Below are 18260 nucleotides of genomic sequence, written 5' to 3'. Positions count from 1 at the left end.
TGTGAGGGGACCACAAGCTTTCTTATTGCTAATCTCACAGAGGCTCTGTATCACTCAAACAGCGACAAGGGACCTCCATAAAGAGGTCGAAGGTGATAACAGGAGTCCACGTGTAAATCTGAACCCTGGAGATGGACTGTTGCGAGAAAACTAGAAGCAACAACTTGCCCTGTTCCCAGCTTCTTCTGAGACCTGTTTTGAAAGCTGGCCAGCAGGAGTCAGCTATTGTTGCTTTGCGGTCGACCAGAACATAGTCAATTACTGGAGCAAAAATGGTACCTATGGGAGGGAGATTGGCTCTCTTTTGTGGGCCCTGGATTGTTGCTGCACACAGAGGACCCTCACAAAAGGAAACTAGCTAGATTCAGCTGCTTTAAAAAAAAAAAAAAAGGAGAATCCTTGATTTGAACAAGCAGCTCTGTAGCCCCCACTTAAATCCTTCTGCTTATTTTGTACAGTTGGTTTCCAAGGATCTGTGGTAAAAATTTGATCCCAGTGAGGGAAGTGATGTCATGTGAGCTGAAAAAGGCTTATATTAAGACATCACTTTAAGACTGAAAAAGAAATGGAGGCAAGAAGAAGGAGAGGATGTGGCTTAGTGGTGAGGAGAGAAGAGGATGTGTTGGGGGGGGGCATGTAACATGTGAGATCCCAGGAGACTGCTTGGGGAGGGAAACGAAGGCTGTTTGTGTAGAGAGCAGGGCGGGGAAACCGCGGTGGGGAAGGGGGCAATTACCACTCTGGGCAGGGGACTGCTGCAGCCAGGAAACCTGAGCTGAGAGCCAGCGAGGCGCTGGTTTCATTGTTGGTTTTAATAGCTGGTGCACGGCTGTGCCCATCTAAGGATGCTGTGAGTAACATCCTGTTTCTGACAAGTTCGGAATTATTATGATTAATTTTTATTTTTAGTTGGAGGATACTTGCTTTACAATGTTGCGTTGGTTTCTGCCATACAACAATGTGATATATGTATGTGAGCATACATGTGTCTTCTTCCTCTTGAGCTTCCCTCCCACCTCCCCCCACCCTCCAACCCCTCTAGGCTGTCACTGAGCAGCGGGCCGGGTTCCCTGTGTAGCGGCTTCCCACTAGCTGTCTGTTTTACACGTGCCAGGGCCTGTATTTCAGGGCTACTCGGTCAGTTCGTCCCGCCCTGTCCTTCCCAGTTGTGTCCACAGGCCCGTTCTCTGTGTCTGCAGGCACCTCTATTCCTGCCGTGCAGACTGATTCATGAGCAGCACTTGTGCAGAGTCCATGCGTGAGCGTAACTCACGGCCAAGGCCCTGACGGTGTATAACGTCCTCTGGGCGATTTTACTGAGCTGCGCAATAGCGGAAGCACCCACTCGCCTTGTAAAGCCCCCAACAGTATTTCTCTGCCACTTCGGCTCTAATGACAATCTGCGGGGTCGTCACCTGCTGCTACACCTGCCTCCCCAAACAGTGGCTTTCTAGTTTAAGGTGCTTAGGAATTGCAAGGATACCTTGCAAAAGAATTTTTAAAAGACAGATTTTGACTTTGTGAATCTGGAGCGGGACCCCCAATGTCAACATTCTAGGAGGTTCCCCTTCTGAACACACAGAGGAGCAAGGGCTTGCCCTCCACCTACCCACGGCCTTGTTCTTGGTTCAATTTCGGGGTCGTTTTTCAGAGTCCAGGCTGTAAGCTCAGACCACATTTGCTTCTATTTTGTATTTGCTATTGAGTCTGGACACATTTATTAACCTTATTACCTAGTTTCTTCACTTCTGACAAGAGAAATCAACACTAGGGCAGTGGTCCCCAACACTTTAGGGACAGTTTTTCCACAGACTTAAGGAGGGGATTGTTTTGGAATGATTCAAACTCGTCACATTTGCTGTGCACTCTATTTCTGTTATTATTACATCAGCTCCACCTCAGCTCTCCAGCATTAGATCCCAGAGGCTGGGGTGCCCTGCGCTAGGGAATGCCTTAGCAATCCAGGGGTTAGGACTCTGCACTCTTAACTGCCGAGGACCAAGGTTCAATCCTTGGTCTGGGAACTAAGGTGCCACAAGCCATGTTATATGGCCAGAAAGAAAAAAAGAGAGAGAGAGAGATAAACAATAAAGCAAGCCAGCAGCTAGCTTTTGTTCTGATTTCTGTGGTATAAATATATCCACTATGGCCAATTTCAAGCTAGCAATATGACATCACTGAACAAGGAGTTAGGAATAAATGTGCACATCCATAAACAATGCTTCCACCACAGAGATACAATCAATGAAAGTAACCTCAAGAGAAAAGATAAGAGTGAATAGGTAAATGATAAATAGGAATGATGAATCTGATTATTTATTACCTCTTAAAAATAAAATTTATTTGATTATATACTTTCATTTTTTTAATAATATGTATGGTTAGCCTCCAGATTACAAAATGTCTGAACATTTAATGACAGGCCCTTGTTAGCTGATATAGGCTGGCTCCAGCACGTGACTGACTTGTGAAACAGATGCAGTCTCTGCCCTCATGAAGCGTATAGTCCAGAAGTGAACGGGCGTGCTTCCCATGAGGACACGAAGCCAAAGGAGTGACCACTGGGGTAGGCAGAAATTTGACCCCCATAACCTTCACCATCTGGTTGTTATGACAATGAATATGTTATGACACATGGTAACGGGACTTTGTAGATCTCACTGGTTTTATAAAGTAGAAGACCAGGAATTCCCTGGTGGTCAAGTGGTTAGGACTTTACACTTTTCCTGTCAGGGGCTCAGGTTCAATCCCTGGTTGGGGGACTAAGATCGTGCAAGTCATGGTGAGGCCAGACAAAATTAAAAAAAAATTTAATTAGATGACCTTTAGACAGAGAGGTTATCCTTGGTTATCCAAATGTGTGTAATGCAATCACATGAACTCTTAAAACAGAAGAGGGAGGCAGAAGCAGAAACCACAGAGGTTCAAAGCACAGGAAAGAGCTGGTGCACTGTTGTTTGTCTGAGGAGGGAGGGAATCATGTTACAGGGAAACGGCAACCACTGTCCTCTAACCACCAGAAACTGAATTCTGTCAATAACCAGTAAGTCTGAAAGAGGAACCTCCCTCAGCTGTCAGTGAGAACCCGTCCTGGCCAATACTTTGATTTTAACCCAGTGAGGCCTTAAGAAGAGAACCAAGCCACGCCATTCCAGACATCTGACCTAGAGAAACAGTGAGGCTTGTGAAAGACTGCTACATGTGTGATAATTTGTTACACATCAGTACAAAAGTAATACAGTCAGTAAAGAAAGGCTCAAAGTAATAGTTACTAAAGAAGAGCAGGGCGGGAAGAATATGCCAGCGCTTTCAGGGATTTAGAGGTGTTTGGAATGTACAAGGGAGCTGCCCTGGCGGTTCAGTCTGTAAAGAATTTGCCTGCAGTGCAGGAGACAGGGGTTCTAGCTCTGGGTCTGGAAGATCCCCTGGAGAAGGAAATGGAATGTATGAGGAGAAGAGAGAAGAGGGAAAGATGAGATGAGGTGAGTCTGATCGTGAAGAGCCTTTTAAGTTGGGGGAATATTTTCCAAGAGCAAAGGGAACCGGTGAGCTGTTTAACAGAGCTTGCGTTTATGGAGCGTAAGGAACGCGGCACAGACTGGCAGCAGGCATTCAGGACCCGGGCTTCGGCAGGTCAGGGAAGCCGGCGAGGAGGAAGGAGAGTAGCTTGAGCCTGCCGAACCCCGGACGCTGACCAACATCTGCTGGTTTGTTCTTTCTCCTCCCTGCTCCTCAGTCACTCACAGCGCCAGCTACGTGCAGGGCCCCACATCAGGGGCCAGGGACACCCACTGCTCCGAGCTCCCAGACCTCAGCAGGCCCTTTGTTATTGCTCTTGCTTTTCCAGAAGTCATGTGGAGTAAGATAAATAGAGTTTATGGATTCCCAAAACTAGTTCTGCCACTTATTAAGCACACAAGCCGGGGCAAATCACTTAACCTTTCTGAGTTTCCCTTTCCTGATTTGTAAATAACTATTATAGCTACTTCAGAAGGCTATTGCAAGAATCAAAGACAAAGTATATAAAAACTTTAAGCCTCATGAAAGCCTTGTTCAGGTGATCCACTTTCCTCTCTTTGTCTCTCTACCATCCATGTGCTCTAGTTCTTCTTCTTTTCTTTTTCTCTCTCTTCTTTCATTGTTTTCTTTATTAAATTAGTTCAGCAAATATTTCTCATGAGCCTGTGCTATTCATTCATCTAAATGTCTGCCCGTGCTTGCTTTACACACACACATCGCCATCATGGAGCTTACTCTATGAACACTTAAGGACATAGAACAAAGCTCATAATGTATTTTTAAGTGGAAAATAAAAGTGATTATCAAATATGTTTGATTGACAAGCAGGTGTTTTGATGAATATGTGTGTGCTGTGTGAAAGGGAGCAAGAGAGAAAAAGTGCAAATATATTCGTAGAGCCAAAGATTGGAAAATATACCTCAAAACATTAGTAGAGTACCTCTAGATGCTTTCATTTGGCTTTGTTTTCCCATTTTCTTGTATTTTTCCTGTATCTTAAAAATTTTCTGCAAGAAATACATTTTATAAATAGTAAAGCACGGAAATTTGCCAGGACGCTAGTGTCCAAGTAAAAGACAATGAAGGTCTGGACCAGAGCAATGTAGTGAGAATGGAGAGAAATATTTTAGGGATAATTGAGAATTGTTTAAGGCTTATTTCCCATTCTGCCTATGTTATACTATATTGTTAAATTAGCAACATTATAACTTATTTAAGAAAGTATACTTAGGTGCCTATATAATATGCCTGCGTAATTTTCCACCTGGAACAAAAGTATCAAAGGGCATGGGAAGGCTAAGACCCAAAGACCTTGGAAGATTTCATAATTTGGCGTGGATCTCACTTCTGCAAGCCCAGAGAAGACAGTCAGTTAGAAAATGCTTCCTTCTGGTCCGAAACTAAGCTATGTGGAGACGGGAAACAGCAGAGGGCCTGAGAGACTCTGGAGGAGGACCCACCAACGTTAACGGCAGACAAGACCAGATGAGCAACTGTGGTCTTGTGGGCAGTCAGAGAGCAGGCTGTGCAGTGATGTGACTTGGAAAGAGAAAGGAGGGGTGTGTGTGTGTGTGTGTGTGTGTGTGTTTGGCTTTTTCTGAGTCATGTTTAGTTTTTATAACAGAGACTTTCCAACTGGCATAAAGACAGTCAAGAGTTAGGAGAGAAAGCAAAGCGCCTAAGTATGTCATCGCAGCAGGGTGCCAACACAAGTTTGCTGGCAGTGAGAAGCAGCTTGGCTGTCCATGCTAAGGAGAGACATGGGCACAGGGAGGAATAAATTCCCAAGCTCTTCTTTGGCCCATATTTTTACTTTGTTGACTTAAAAAATAATCACAACCTAAAAACTGAGAGTTATGTTTTATTTGGTAGGAATTTTTAGGACTTCAAGGCCAACAGACAGCATCTCAAGTAATCCTGAGAGAATTGCTCCGAGGAAGGGCAGGCGGGAAGTAAGGGGTCAGGTCATATAGAAGAAGTGAAGTCACTCAATCGTGTCTGACTCTTTGCGCCCCCATGGACTGTAGCCTAACAGGATCCTCGGTCCATGCGATTTTCCAGGCAAGAGTACTGGAGTGGGTTGCCATTTCCTTCTCCAGGGGATCTTCCCAACCCAGGGATAGAACCCGGGTCTCCCCCGTATTGTAGGCAAATGCTTTACCATCTGAGCCAGAAGTTTGTAACAAAGGGCTGGTAGCCTGAACACCAAGAGATTGTTGTGAATTAAAGAAACCTAGATATCTCAAGTTAAGGAGTTTAGCACTTTTTTATGTGTGAGAAGATGCAGGAGTCTGCTCCCTGAAACCATTGCTTTCATCATCTCAGGTGGGTTGAGTATCCAGCGATTTTTCACATCCTGAGTTCTTCAGGACGCCCGACAGCGAGTGGGTGCAGCCTTTCAGCTGCCAGATTTATGCAGGTAATTCTTCTCCTTCCTGAGCACCCTGGAGGGCGGGAAGCCCTGATGACTGTGACCTCCTTGCTTATTGATCTGATAAGAAATACTTCATTTCTCAGTCTCATCCAAGTTCTGCTTTATGTCTGCACCAAGTGAGTAAATGCTTTCCTAATGAAATTTTGAGGCTTTTTCTTCATGGGAAGTGTCTAAAATCCTCCAAGTAAGGCACAAATCTTCTTTCATGAACAAAGTGAATATTGATATTGAAATCCAAGATAAGTTTTAGGTGCTCTCAACCCTCTGGCTGGATGTAGGCAGGCACACGAGAAGCCTTAATACAAGGACTCAGGAACACAGGAGGCTTTATGGTAGAGTGCAAAGAGTTGGGTTTGGAGGTCTGGAGCCTTGACGTCAGTCCAGAGAGGGTCACAGCATCTTTCTCTGAAGGGCTCTCTGAGCTCAGCTGCTTGGGGGAAGTCAAGCCTCTGGTCAGATCAGAAGGGGTTGAACAACCTCAGGTAATCCCTAAGGGTCTTTTCATTTGTATATTTAGATTCCGTGGACCAGGAGGACTTAAAATAACAATTATTTGTAGCTTTGCAGAAAATTAGAGAAACCTGTAAGAGGGAGCTTTCCACAACAGGATAACAGATTTAAACTGAACCACCACAGAAAGCCAGAGGTAGAACTCAGAGGAATACTTTTTTCCAGTGAGGTCTGTTCTGACTTTCAAAGGGATGTGTCCCACTCTGCTGCTGCTGCTGCTGCTAAGTTGCTTCAGTCGTGTCCGACTCTGTGCGACCCCATAGACGGCAGCCCACCAGGTTCCCACCATCCCTGGGATTCTCCAGGCAAGAACACTGGAGTGGGTTGCCATTTCCCTCTCCAATGCATGAAAGCGAAAAGTGAAAGTGAAGTCGCTCAGTTGTGTCCGACTCTTAGCGACCCCATGGACTGCAGCCCACCAGGCTCTGTCCATGGGATTTTCCAGGCAAGAGTACTCTAGCCCTATATTAAAGTATACTTGGTGTTTGGAAGGGTGCTGTCTTTGTGTGTTGATTTCTTTCAATGATGGTGAAAATTCTTTCTTGGGCAAAAAAGGCCCAGAGCAGAGGAAATACGGTGAGGAGGCAGTGGGCGGTGGGGGTGAGGTGGCAGCTGTCCTCAGATTGGATACCAGGAAACAACCTGTCACATGACCTCCAAGAACCTGAAGGCTTGAGGAATCACTTTTCTGAGAAGACTTGCCTAGCAAACACCTCACCCACAGCTTCCTCTAGCCGGTAAGTCCTAAAGCTCAGTGTTGGCAGGGCAAGAGCATCTACCTTGATCTCTCCAGCCCTGGAGTCCCGCCCTCCAAAATGGCTCAGAGAAGCCAGCAATTTCCTTTTCTGGCTTTCTTTTCCCTTTTCCTATTGCATTCTACGTCACAGGCAAAAGAATTATCTCCTATGAAATAGAATGATGCTTACTTTATAGTTTTAATTCTGGTTAGGCCCACAAGGACATACAATAACATTTCTCTTGCCTTTTCTTTTTTTAAAGTATTTGTTTGGGCTGCACTTCTATGAGCCAGGTCTTGTTCTGGGAGGGGCTGAAATTGCCTGAGGGAGGCTGTGTGGGTGGAGTAAGAAAATCTGAGTGGGATTCCTGTGTTGATGAGCAGGAAAAAATTCTGTGTGTGTGTGTGTGTCTGTCTGTCTGTCTGTCTAACCCTTAGAAAAATTAATTATCATATTTCCAAGTACTCAGAGCAGAATGGATGATACACTGAACAATTTTAACGTTGCCTTTTTATCCTCTATTTGAAATTCCCCTGGAACAACGGCTCTAGGTCTGGTTTCTACATTGCCTCTGAGGGTCCCCTTTTGTGAAATGCTAAGGGCCGGACAGACTTGAGATCCTCAGATTACTTCTACTCCCCCACCTCCCTGCATTATCATTTCCCTACCATATTATACAGTGAAAGAATGTCATCTAACTTTCTGAGAAAGACAGCTAGCTGGCAAAATATACCTCTTTCCTTCTCTGCGTTAGAGGCAGATTCTGAGACCCTTCTCTATGTCAAAATGATACCTATATTTCAAAGCACAGACAGCATACATTGTGAAGCCTCCTCTAATTCTCCCAAACCCAAAACTAAATGAAACAAACTATATGTATATATACGGCTTCCTTGGTGGCTCAGTGGAAAAGACTCTGCCTGTCAATTCAGGAGACAGGGTTTGATCCCTGGGTTGGGTTGGGAAAATCCCCTGGAGAAGGAAATGGCAACCCACTCCAGTATTCTTACCTGGGAAATCCCATGGACAGAAGAGCCTGGCAGGCTACAGTCCAAAGGGCGTAAAAGAATTGGACATGACTTAGCAACTAAATAAAAACAACAACAACTATATATATATAAGGTTTCCCTCTCTTAAACTTCCAAGTGCACTTAAGGGTACATAGTTGTGTTTTGTTAATCTATGATGAGAATTTAGTCTATGTCAGGTTCTAGGTTAAGCGTTTTACATGTATTAACATTGTAGGTAAATGCAACTTTTGACTCCATCTCATATCTGAACAAAGAGATCGTGTAACTTGCCCATGACCACTGGGAAACGGTAGAGTCATTTATTTCCTGTATTGATAGAGATAGTACTCCATCTTTTGCTAAGATTTTATTATGTTTTACCTATCTTTTGCTTGCAAGAATAATTGACATTTGTAAGAGGATTAACATTTTACCATTCATCAGCTCATTAATGTCAAAAATACTTTTGTAATGTTGTTATTACTATTTTCCCCACATTTCACAGGAAGTATGTGGCAGAAATAGTATTCGGCCAGCTGATATTTCACCCTACCTCAGGCCACTGAACTCCCTTGCCTGGTCTCCTGCAAGGTCAGCTTGGTGTTTTCATTGCCTTTGTAGGGCTAGAACTTTCACTTCACCACAGCTACCAAAAGATCTAAATTATGGTACCAGGGCAGGGGCATGGCCCATACTGGCCCAGGCTTAATCTAAGAGCTACACAAAGGAGAGAGTGCTCAGATCTTTCTCAAGTTGTCCAGGTGGTCATCTGTATCTGCAAGTTTTCCATCCACAGATTTGGAGAGCTGCCTGCACGGTACTATGCTAGTTTATATAAGGGCCTTAAGGGTCCATGAATTTTGGTATCAGTAGTGGTCCTGGAACCAGTCCCTCCCAGGGATAATGAAGGGTGAGCTCCAATAGAATGTAGAGCTTCCCTTTATATTGGAGAATTATAGGATATAAGGGGCCAGGTCAATATGACCAGTGGCTTTGTATGACCAGATCAATATACCCAGTGGCTTTTATCAGCTGAAGTCTTCATATTGGTTTACAGAATGGGTCCTGCTCTTCTCTGAGAAGAGAATGAAGATTCAGGTCCATTTGGCCAGCACATACTAAGAAAAACTAAATTGGGTTAAAGAGTCCCTTAACTGAATCCCTGCATAAAGGGCATGTTACAGTTCATTAATGAGAAAATGATGAGCACTTACTATACACCAAAATATATGTGCATATTAGAGCTTTAGAAGTACAACAATTGACCAAGAATTTTTCCACACCTTTGGGATTTTGTCAGTCTAAATAAAGAAGTAAACTGGAACAAGCTCCAATTACCAGAAATTGAGTTTATTTGGAAATAGCAGATGAATTGCAATTCAGAAAACATGTGCTAATTATGATTGGACTTTTCTGCAGAATATCTAGCCAGGAGACCTGAATCTGCTTGCAATAAAGAAGAGGAAGTTAAAAAAAAAAAAAACAACAGAAGCCATGTGCTGTAGCAAGTTACAGGTGAGTCCATGGGGGTCTGTGAAGGCTGAATTTATGGGGGAGAGTGGGAAGAGGGAGAAGTCCAGGGAGAGTCCAGGCAGGAAGTTCACAAGTTTGAGGATGGGAGAGATTCTTAGCAAATATTCATTGGTCTGGAGGTAAGTCTTAGTTTTTAGTATAGCAGGCATGTACAGAAATCAGTCTCACTTCTTAAATTCCATTCTTCTGAGGGCACACATATAAGATTTTCCGTTTTGTATCATCTGGTTTCATTTTGAATTGCAATTCTCTCATGATTTCATAATCATAGGAGAGAAACATGCAAAAAGGCGTTACTGTGCAATGTGATGCTCACTCACGTTGCAGCACAGGGGTCTGTGCAGTCAGAAGAGGCTCATTTACTCTGTAGGGAGTTGGATAAGGAAGAAGGTGGTGATGGAGGGGAGGAATATGATGGAAGGAGTGAGATTCAGGGGAGATACTCCTGGTGAAAGGAAGAATGTGCACGAAAGAAAGAAAGAAAGTAGGACACAGCCAGGCTGGAGAGGCAGTGGGTGGGAGTTTGGCGTTCTTGAAATGCACTGGTATACAGCAGGTCTGTGCAGCCCACCAGGCTCCTCCTTCCATGGGATTCTCCAGGCAAGAATACTGGAGTGGGTTGCCATGCCCTCTTCCAGGGGATTTTCCCAACCCAGGGATGGAACCTGCATCTCGTACATCTCCTGCATTGGCAGGCGGATTCTTGACCCCTAGCGACACCTCTGGGATTCATTCTCCTTTCTGAAGATAGAGCAACTGCTGGTCTTTGAGTGTTATACTGCTTCTCAATGTACTCACCTAACAAAATGTTAAAAATCATTTATGTTCAAAGGGCCCACCTAGTGCCTCACTTAAGAAATAAATCAGTGGAGAAGAGAGTTCTGGTTACTATGCTGTGTAAGAAACTGTTATTAAGGTAGTGGCTTAAAAGGACAATTGTTTTGTTTATGTGGGTCAGCAGCTCATACTAGAGTGTTGAGGAAGCCTGTCACACATCCATGTCCAAAGGCTATCTCCTGCTGAGCACAGAATCTGTCTTTGGTGGACCACTTGGTCTGTACTGTGCAGGGGGCAAGCCAGGCCATGTAAGAGTCTTCTGGGAGGCAGACTCCTCCTCCAGTTTCCTTGGTCCAGCTGATTCAGCTGGGCCTCCAGTGACCTTCCAGTTGCAGAACTCCTGCTTGGCACCAGGAGGCATGCCGGGTCTTTACTCTCCTTATAAATGGACTTATAAATGGACTTTTGTGAATGGACTGATCTCCTGAGGCCACAGTGGCCCCCCTTGACCACCTTTCTATCCTGTTTGCTCTCACCGCTTTCCTTCAGGTCAGAACTGAGCATGAGTTGAGATGCCATGGTGCTTTCACAGAAACTGTAGTCGAGGTCCTTGTTAGATTCCTGATGGTTCTCAAACATCTCAGGTGGTTTTTTTTTTTTTTTTTTTTCTCTTTTCTTCCACCTCAGCATAATTTGAAGAAGCTTATCAAGCTTATCAAGTCAAAGCTATGGTTTTTCCAGTAGTCATGTACAGATGTCAGAATTGGACCATAAAGAAGCCTGAGTGCTAAAGAGTCAATGCTTTTGAACTGTGATGTTAGAAAAGACTCTTGAGTGTCCCTTGGACAGCAAGGAGATCAAACCAGTCCATCCTAAAGGAAATCAACCTTGAATATTCATTGGAAAGACTGATGCTGAAACTGAAGCTCCAGCACTTTGGCCACCTGATGCGAAAAGCTGACTCATTGGAAAAGACCCTGATGCTGGGAAAGATTGAGGGCACGGGGAGAAGGGGGTGACAGAGGATGAGATGGTTGGATGGGATCATCGACTCAATGGATATGAGTTTGAGGAAACTCCAGGAGACAGTGAAGGACAGGGAAGCCTGGCGTGCTTCAGTCCATGGGGTCACCAAGAATTGGACATGATTGAGCAACTGAACAACAACAAAAATCAAAGGTAAGACTAGAACTATGGCTTATAGGGTTCTTTTTATAATTTTCACTTTAAAATGATTTACTTTTTTTTTTGAATATGCAATTCATTCACAAAGATCAGAATTCTAAGAGGAAAGTAGGTAAGTGCCAAGAATCTCTCCCACATTGTCACATTCCTCATAAATCTCTCCAGTTTTGCTAGTGTAGGATCTCAAAATCGTCACTGAGTTTTAACTGTCAAGCTCCTAGCCGCGTACACTTACTTAGCACAGGAGATGGATTTACTGTGCTATGTGTCAGGAACCCTCCCTTGCTTGGGCCCTGTCTTAGCCTGTTCAGGCTGCTGTGACAAACTACCGTTGACTGGGTGCCTTATAAACAGTAGAAATTCCTGCTAGCTCTGGATGCTAAACAGCCTGAACCAAGGTGCCAGCAGGTCTGATGTCTGCTAAATCCCGCTTCCTGGTTCACAGTTGTCTTTTCACTGTGTTCCTACCTGCAGCAGGGGGAAGGAAACTCTCTGGGGTCTCTTTTATAATGTTACAGATCCCATTCATGCAGGCTCCCCCCTGACGACCCAGTGATCTTCCAAAGGTGCCACATCCTAACACCATTATATTGGGAGCTAGAATTTAACATATGAACTTGGGGAGACATAAACATTCAGTCTATAGCAGGCCACTTCCTAGTCATCTTCTAGGAACATTATTTTTTTTCTTTGGTAATGAATTTTATTTTAAAAATTTTATTTATTTTTACTGTTTATTTGACTGCTTCAGGTCCTCATTGCATCAGGCAGGATCTTTCATTGTGGCACGTGAACTCAGTGGTTGCAACACAGAGGCTTAGTCCCTCTGAGGTATGTGGGACCTTACTTCCCCTACCTGGGATTGAACCCAAGTCTCTTGCATTGCAAGGCAGGTTCTTAACCACTCAACTACTAGGGAAGTTCCCTAGGCACACTATTAACATGTTGATATGCCTTGTTAAACTCAACAATCCTAATAAATTTTAACCACATGAGTTGCTTATTGCCTTTTTAAGCTCCAGAACCTACAGGACCAGAGTTATTTGCTATATAAAAGTGCTCCATATAAGGCACCAGTAATAGGACATACGTATGGAGGGAAAAAAGCATTATTGTGGTGGAAGAGACAGTCTATTAATAAGAATATTATGCTATTTTTCTAGGTTTTGTGACAGCTGTAGTATCTGTCATTATTTCTACATTTGTCATTTTCCCCATTTCTTTTGCCATTTTCTAAACACTTGGTTACATGATTTTAATTTGTTATTGTGTGCCTTGTTTTCTTAGGAATCCCACATTAGGAGAACTTTTGGCCCCACGCAACTTTGAGCCTCTCCTAATAAATAGCCCAGCAGGTGTCTCAGTACTTTGATTTACTTGCAGTTTGCCCATCTGCCCAGCATAAGTGACCCAAACAGCAGAAGGATGGGCCTTGTTTCTCAGTGTATGGGCTTGGCAATTTCTTGGCCCTTGTCCAAGTCACCAGATACAATCTCCATCATTACCATTAACAGCAACGGGTTAAAATGCAACCATTACAAATTGTCTACACCAGCGCCTGAGTTGATGAGTTGAGAGGAGAGGAGAGGAGGACAGAAAGGAGAAATCTAAAGGCAAGGTGTGGTGGGGGTGGGAGAGAGCTTCTCCTTTTCCACCCTTTCTCCAAAAACTTCCCTAGTTTTATTTACCATATGCTCAGCTGTGTGTTCTCACACTCTCCTTTACCTTGAGAGCTGACTGTTAGACACGCACAAGAGAAGAACATGAAGGCCTCCAGATAAAGTAGACGCTGACACAACACAGAGTCCCAGTCCCTTGGTTTCTTCGACAGGGCTTTACCAGGCTGGATGGAAGAAGGAAAGACCATCAGGAAAGCGCATGGCTCAAGTGGAGTTATAAACCAGCTCTGCACTCTTCCGAGGACTTATATTCAACTGAAGACACGTCCAATGCAGGACCTTATGGCTTTCTGCTTTCTTTTTGCTTACATGGAGAAATAACAGTTAATATAGTCAACTATCCCAAGGCAGAAGAGTATTATTAAAAAAGAATACTTTGCAACATTATTGATTTCTCGTCACTGTCAGATATTTTAAGATTTGGATTTAATAAAACATAATATGATTTCTTTTATGGGATTTTTATGTTTTCCCAATCTTTATCACCCTTGTGTGTTTCTTAGTTGAAAATGAGAGTATCTACTAAGTATCAGCTGAACAAATCCTGATCTAAGTTACAAAAACCTTTATGGCCACGTTGTCATTTTCCTCCACTTACCTCTTTCTGTAAGCAGATTTGTCGGGCAGGGGTTGTCCCTGGAGAAAGAGAACCAGGCACGGCTTTCTTGACATTAAAGAAGCCGTTTTTGGCCCAAGCCCTTTGTGATCTCAGCCTGGCCATAATGCTTGATCTTGAACAGGTCTCAGTGATAAACAGTCTTAAGGGAACAAAAAAATGCATAAATAACAGACTGTTAACGGGCTAGAGAAATAACAAGAGCAAAAATATCAGATCTGTTGCAAAAACTCTCAGTTCTCTTTTGATGGTAAAGACTAGCCTAAAGCACAGTCTTGAGCCATTTTGCAGAAGCTAAATGCCAACAACTAGATCAACTGGAATCAAAAGGAGAGCGGTATTGACCTTTTCTGACCCTCTTGACTTCAATCAACTGAAGCTTGGACTCTGCCTCCCATCCAGGCCCCTTCATGAATAGGCATGTACCAATAGCTTAAACTTCCCCAGTTTTGCTGTTCAGAGAAAACACTGCTTTGGGAAAGATCCCTAGTGTTCGCCTCACTTGCAGTGAGTAACACGACCTTCTGCAATTTGGCTTTTCTGTCTTTTGGCAATACCACCAAAAGGCAAACCCAATGTTCAGGTAACAATTCTACGTCATTGGGCCTTCTTTACGTTTATTCATATTTTTCTATATATACAGCACTTAATATATATACCCAGTATAATGTGATACAGTGTGGAAGAGGAAAGATTGGAGTAGCAAGAATTCCTGAGTTGGTTTGGGGAGTGGGTAAAGAAAATTTGGTCTTCCCTGATAGCACAGATGGTGAAGAATCTGCCTGAATTCAGGAGACCCGGGTTCAATCCCTGGGATGGGAAGATCCCCTGGAGAAGGGAATGGTAACCCATTCCAGTATTCTTGCCTGGAGAATTTCATGGACAGAGGAGCCTGGTGGGCTACAGTCCGTGGGGTTGCAAAGAGATGGATACGACTAAGAACTAACACATACACACAAAGAACACTTAGAGAGTCATCTGAGCTGGACAGTCATGCTCTTTAAAGAAGAACCATGTCTGTTCTCCACTCTCTACCTAGCACATGGGAGCTCCTCTGGTATGGCAAAAGGATGTGGAAATGGAAAAAAGAAATTGTTTTGGGTAGAAATAACAGACGTTGTTGTTATTATGTCTCTAAGTCATGTCTGATTCTTTTGCAACACTGTGGTCTATAGACTGAGAAGCTCCTCTGTCCATGGGGTTCTCCAGGCAAGAATACTGGAGTGGGCATCCATCTACTTCTTCAGGACATCTTTTTGACTCAGGGATTGAGCCTGCCTTTCCTACCTTCGTAGGTTTATTTACCACTGAAAGAAACCTCAGGGGAGCCCTGAAATTATTAACAGACATCCTCAAAGGAGGAGGAATAGACAGAGATTAACACTGACTTTTTATGAAGGCCCTAAGATGTGCTAAAAATGTACAGATTAAAGATAAATCTGAGGAGTGGTGATTAGTTAGTAAGTATGTCCACACCTGGCAGCTCTACAGTTTTCAGTTATATTCAAAAAGAGGTCATTTACTTGGAAAGAAGCAGATATTTGGCAACATAATTGGGCTACAGCTGAAGCCCTCAAACCTCTAAACTCAATCTGTATGAGGAAATAAATTCCCTTTGTTACTTAAGCCAGTTTCTGTTATTTGCAACTGAAAGAAGCTGAGCTTTATGTCAGGTAAGATAAAGGTTAAAAGCACAAAAAAGTGACAGGGTCTCCCTGTTCTACTCTAATGTGGTCTAAAGAAGAGTAGCATCACCTTGGAACTTGTTAGAAAAGCTCTTGGGTCCCATCCCAGACCTGCTAAATCCGAACCACTGCAGCCCTGATTGGCACCTGACTTGCATTTCCAACAAGCCACAGGTGTTGCTGATGCCCTTGGAAGGCAGACTGCCTTTGAGCAGCTCCTCTGAAATACTCCCCTGAGTGGACGATGAGGCTAAGACTTCAGAGCTTTGAGGGATGAATACCAAGTTTTTCTACTTACCAGAGGTAAGCTCTAACTGTGAACTAATTCAAGCCGATTTCTTTCCAAAAGAGGAGGTGAAGCAACTGGGAGAATATTTCTTCTTTGCATCAGCACATCAGTGATAAAGAAAAGTGTATCCTGTTGTTGCTGATAGTGGGGTCTGGCTGCTCCCAGCTCTAAAATCAATAAAGGGGCAAATGCCTGTCCAAAGGCAGTGTTCCTCCTCCCAACAAGCAGTGGGCAGGAGCTTTTAAATTGGATTTTAGGATGTATAGGTGGAGGGAGGGGGCTACATGGAGAAAAAGCATAGTCAGCTCTGAGAGTGACTTGAAATTGCTCAAGTGGTGGTCTGACCAGCATCATCTTAGTTGTTTTTAGTACAGTTAATCTTCAAGTCCAGGGCTGGTTTGTTTCCATTTCTTTGAGGCCTACTCTCAGAATTGCTGCAGCTTATATTATGGTCTGGTCATCGTGTAGTTAATTTCTTCCACTTGGTCAGGGTTTCAATATCTACAAAACAGCTCAGAAATATGGCTCCGAATATTATCTATGATCCTGGAAGGGGTACTGAAAGCCCTTGACTACTCTTAATGACCAAACTGTTATTATTTTTTTATTGACTGCTTTCCTTGGCTTCTGCATGTTCTCACTTCTCGGATTAAACTTATCTTTGGCTCATGTTTTTCTACAGACAAAAGGCAGACTGATGACATGGTGGGGGAAGAACCACAGGGTCTGGCTCCATTTCACTGTAGATTCCTTGGCTATTTACAGGTAAATAGGTCTCGAAAGATTTTAAATTAGGAGAACAGTTGCTGCTGCTGCTGCTAAGTTGCTTCAGTCATGTCCAACTCTGTGTGACCCCATAGACGGCAGCCCACCAGGCTCCCCTGTCCCTGGGATTCTCCAGACAAGAACACTGGAGTGGGTTGCCATTTCCTTCTCCAATGCATGAAAGTGAAAAGTGAAAGTGAAGTCGCTCAGTCCTGTCCGACTCTTAGCGACCCCATGGACTGCAGCCTACCAGGCTCCTCCGCCCATGGGATTTCCCAGGCAAGAGTACTGGAGTGGGGTGCCATTACCTTCTCCCAGGAGAACAGTTAGTGGACAGATTCCGCAGAATTCACAGAGAGAGGAATCAGTGCAGCTTATAGCATCAGCGGCGTGTGACTGTTGAGTGCTGCCGCTGGATGAAGCCCTTACAACTGTCTTGTGCTCTTGTGTGCCTTCACAAAAGCGCATAAGTGTGTCATTCCAATAGAGGAGACAGATTGGCCTAGCTTTGGGCCCCCTGGTCACCATGTGTTCAGGAGAGAAGGGAACTCATGAATAGCAGATTCACTAAAAAATCACATAAATGGAGCAGGTGAGTTACTGTTCTTCCAGAGGAAGAGTTGCCAAACTACAGAAACACAAATGTCCATGATAATGTTTCTAATACAGAAAAGTAAAGAAAAAGAAGTATGCGTGGAATTAAAGATTCTATCAGAAAGCCAAAAGCTGAGTTAGAGCGTAGTTAAAAAAATGCCGCCTGCCACATCAATAAACAAGGGATGTGCAGGCCACCAAGACATCAGTCACTGCGGCCAGCCCCCCTACTGTGCAGCCCAGGGGATTCGGGAGGAAGGAGCTGCTGGGTCCAGCCTCGGTGGATCCAGGGAATTCGAAGGTGGGGACGGCGTCGGCGTCTTTGGAAAAATACATATTTAATTACAGATATAGAGAGAGATTAGAAACGGATAGTGTAGCAGGAGATAGTGTAGTGGAGAAAAGGAGGCTGAATCCAGATGGGAATTGCAGCCAGAGAAACGGAAGCAAGAAAGAAGTGACATGGGGGAGTCCGTCTTTCCAGAAACTGATCCGATTTCTTTATTTTGGGGTTTGCTTATATACCTTTTGTTACACGTAGGGATGAATACAGAGTCATGTGGGGGTCAGCAGTCCTGACCTTTATCAAAATCAGGTGCTTCACATAAAAAGGTCTTAGGGATTTTATGATCCTTTCTTTCTGATAACCAAAAACTTATTTTTTCCAAGGGTGTTTTTTCTTAAACCAGGCACCACCCTCCAAATAAAGTTACATTCCTATAGGGTGAGGGTGTAGTGAGTTACAATCAAGAAAAGAATTTCTTTAACTCAAGGTTAACATGATTAATCTTAAAGGTTAATACTTATTTCTCCTATATGCTAGTTATATTCATTATAAGGGCAGGGAATATGGAGATTTAGCAGCAAACATCAGCCCAACAAATGAAAATCCTTTGACCAATGCTCCCCTTAAGATCTATCTAGTCT

General features: G+C 43.8%; 1 long non-coding RNA gene across 2 annotated transcripts; it reads left to right on the top strand.

Annotated features, from left to right (window-relative positions):
* Positions 1-738: 738 nt before the first annotated feature.
* On the top strand, positions 739-14152 carry LOC120874824. 2 transcript variants are annotated; one of them, XR_005723731.1, is made up of 4 exons: positions 739-850; positions 8716-8801; positions 9639-9725; positions 11208-14152. It is a non-coding gene; the product is annotated as an uncharacterized LOC120874824 (long non-coding RNA). The 2 variants fall into 2 exon arrangements; XR_005723730.1 differs by lacking the exons at positions 739-850; positions 8716-8801 and having other exon boundaries at positions 8892-9725; positions 11208-12536; positions 12993-14152.
* Positions 14153-18260: the final 4108 nt, after the last annotated feature.

This window comes from Oryx dammah, unplaced genomic scaffold, assembly GCF_014754425.2.
Source record: "Oryx dammah isolate SB20612 unplaced genomic scaffold, SCBI_Odam_1.1 HiC_scaffold_15, whole genome shotgun sequence".
Lineage (NCBI taxonomy): Eukaryota > Metazoa > Chordata > Mammalia > Artiodactyla > Bovidae > Oryx > Oryx dammah.
Note: the sequence above shows the minus strand (reverse complement) of the source record. Positions and strands in the feature narration are given on the sequence as shown.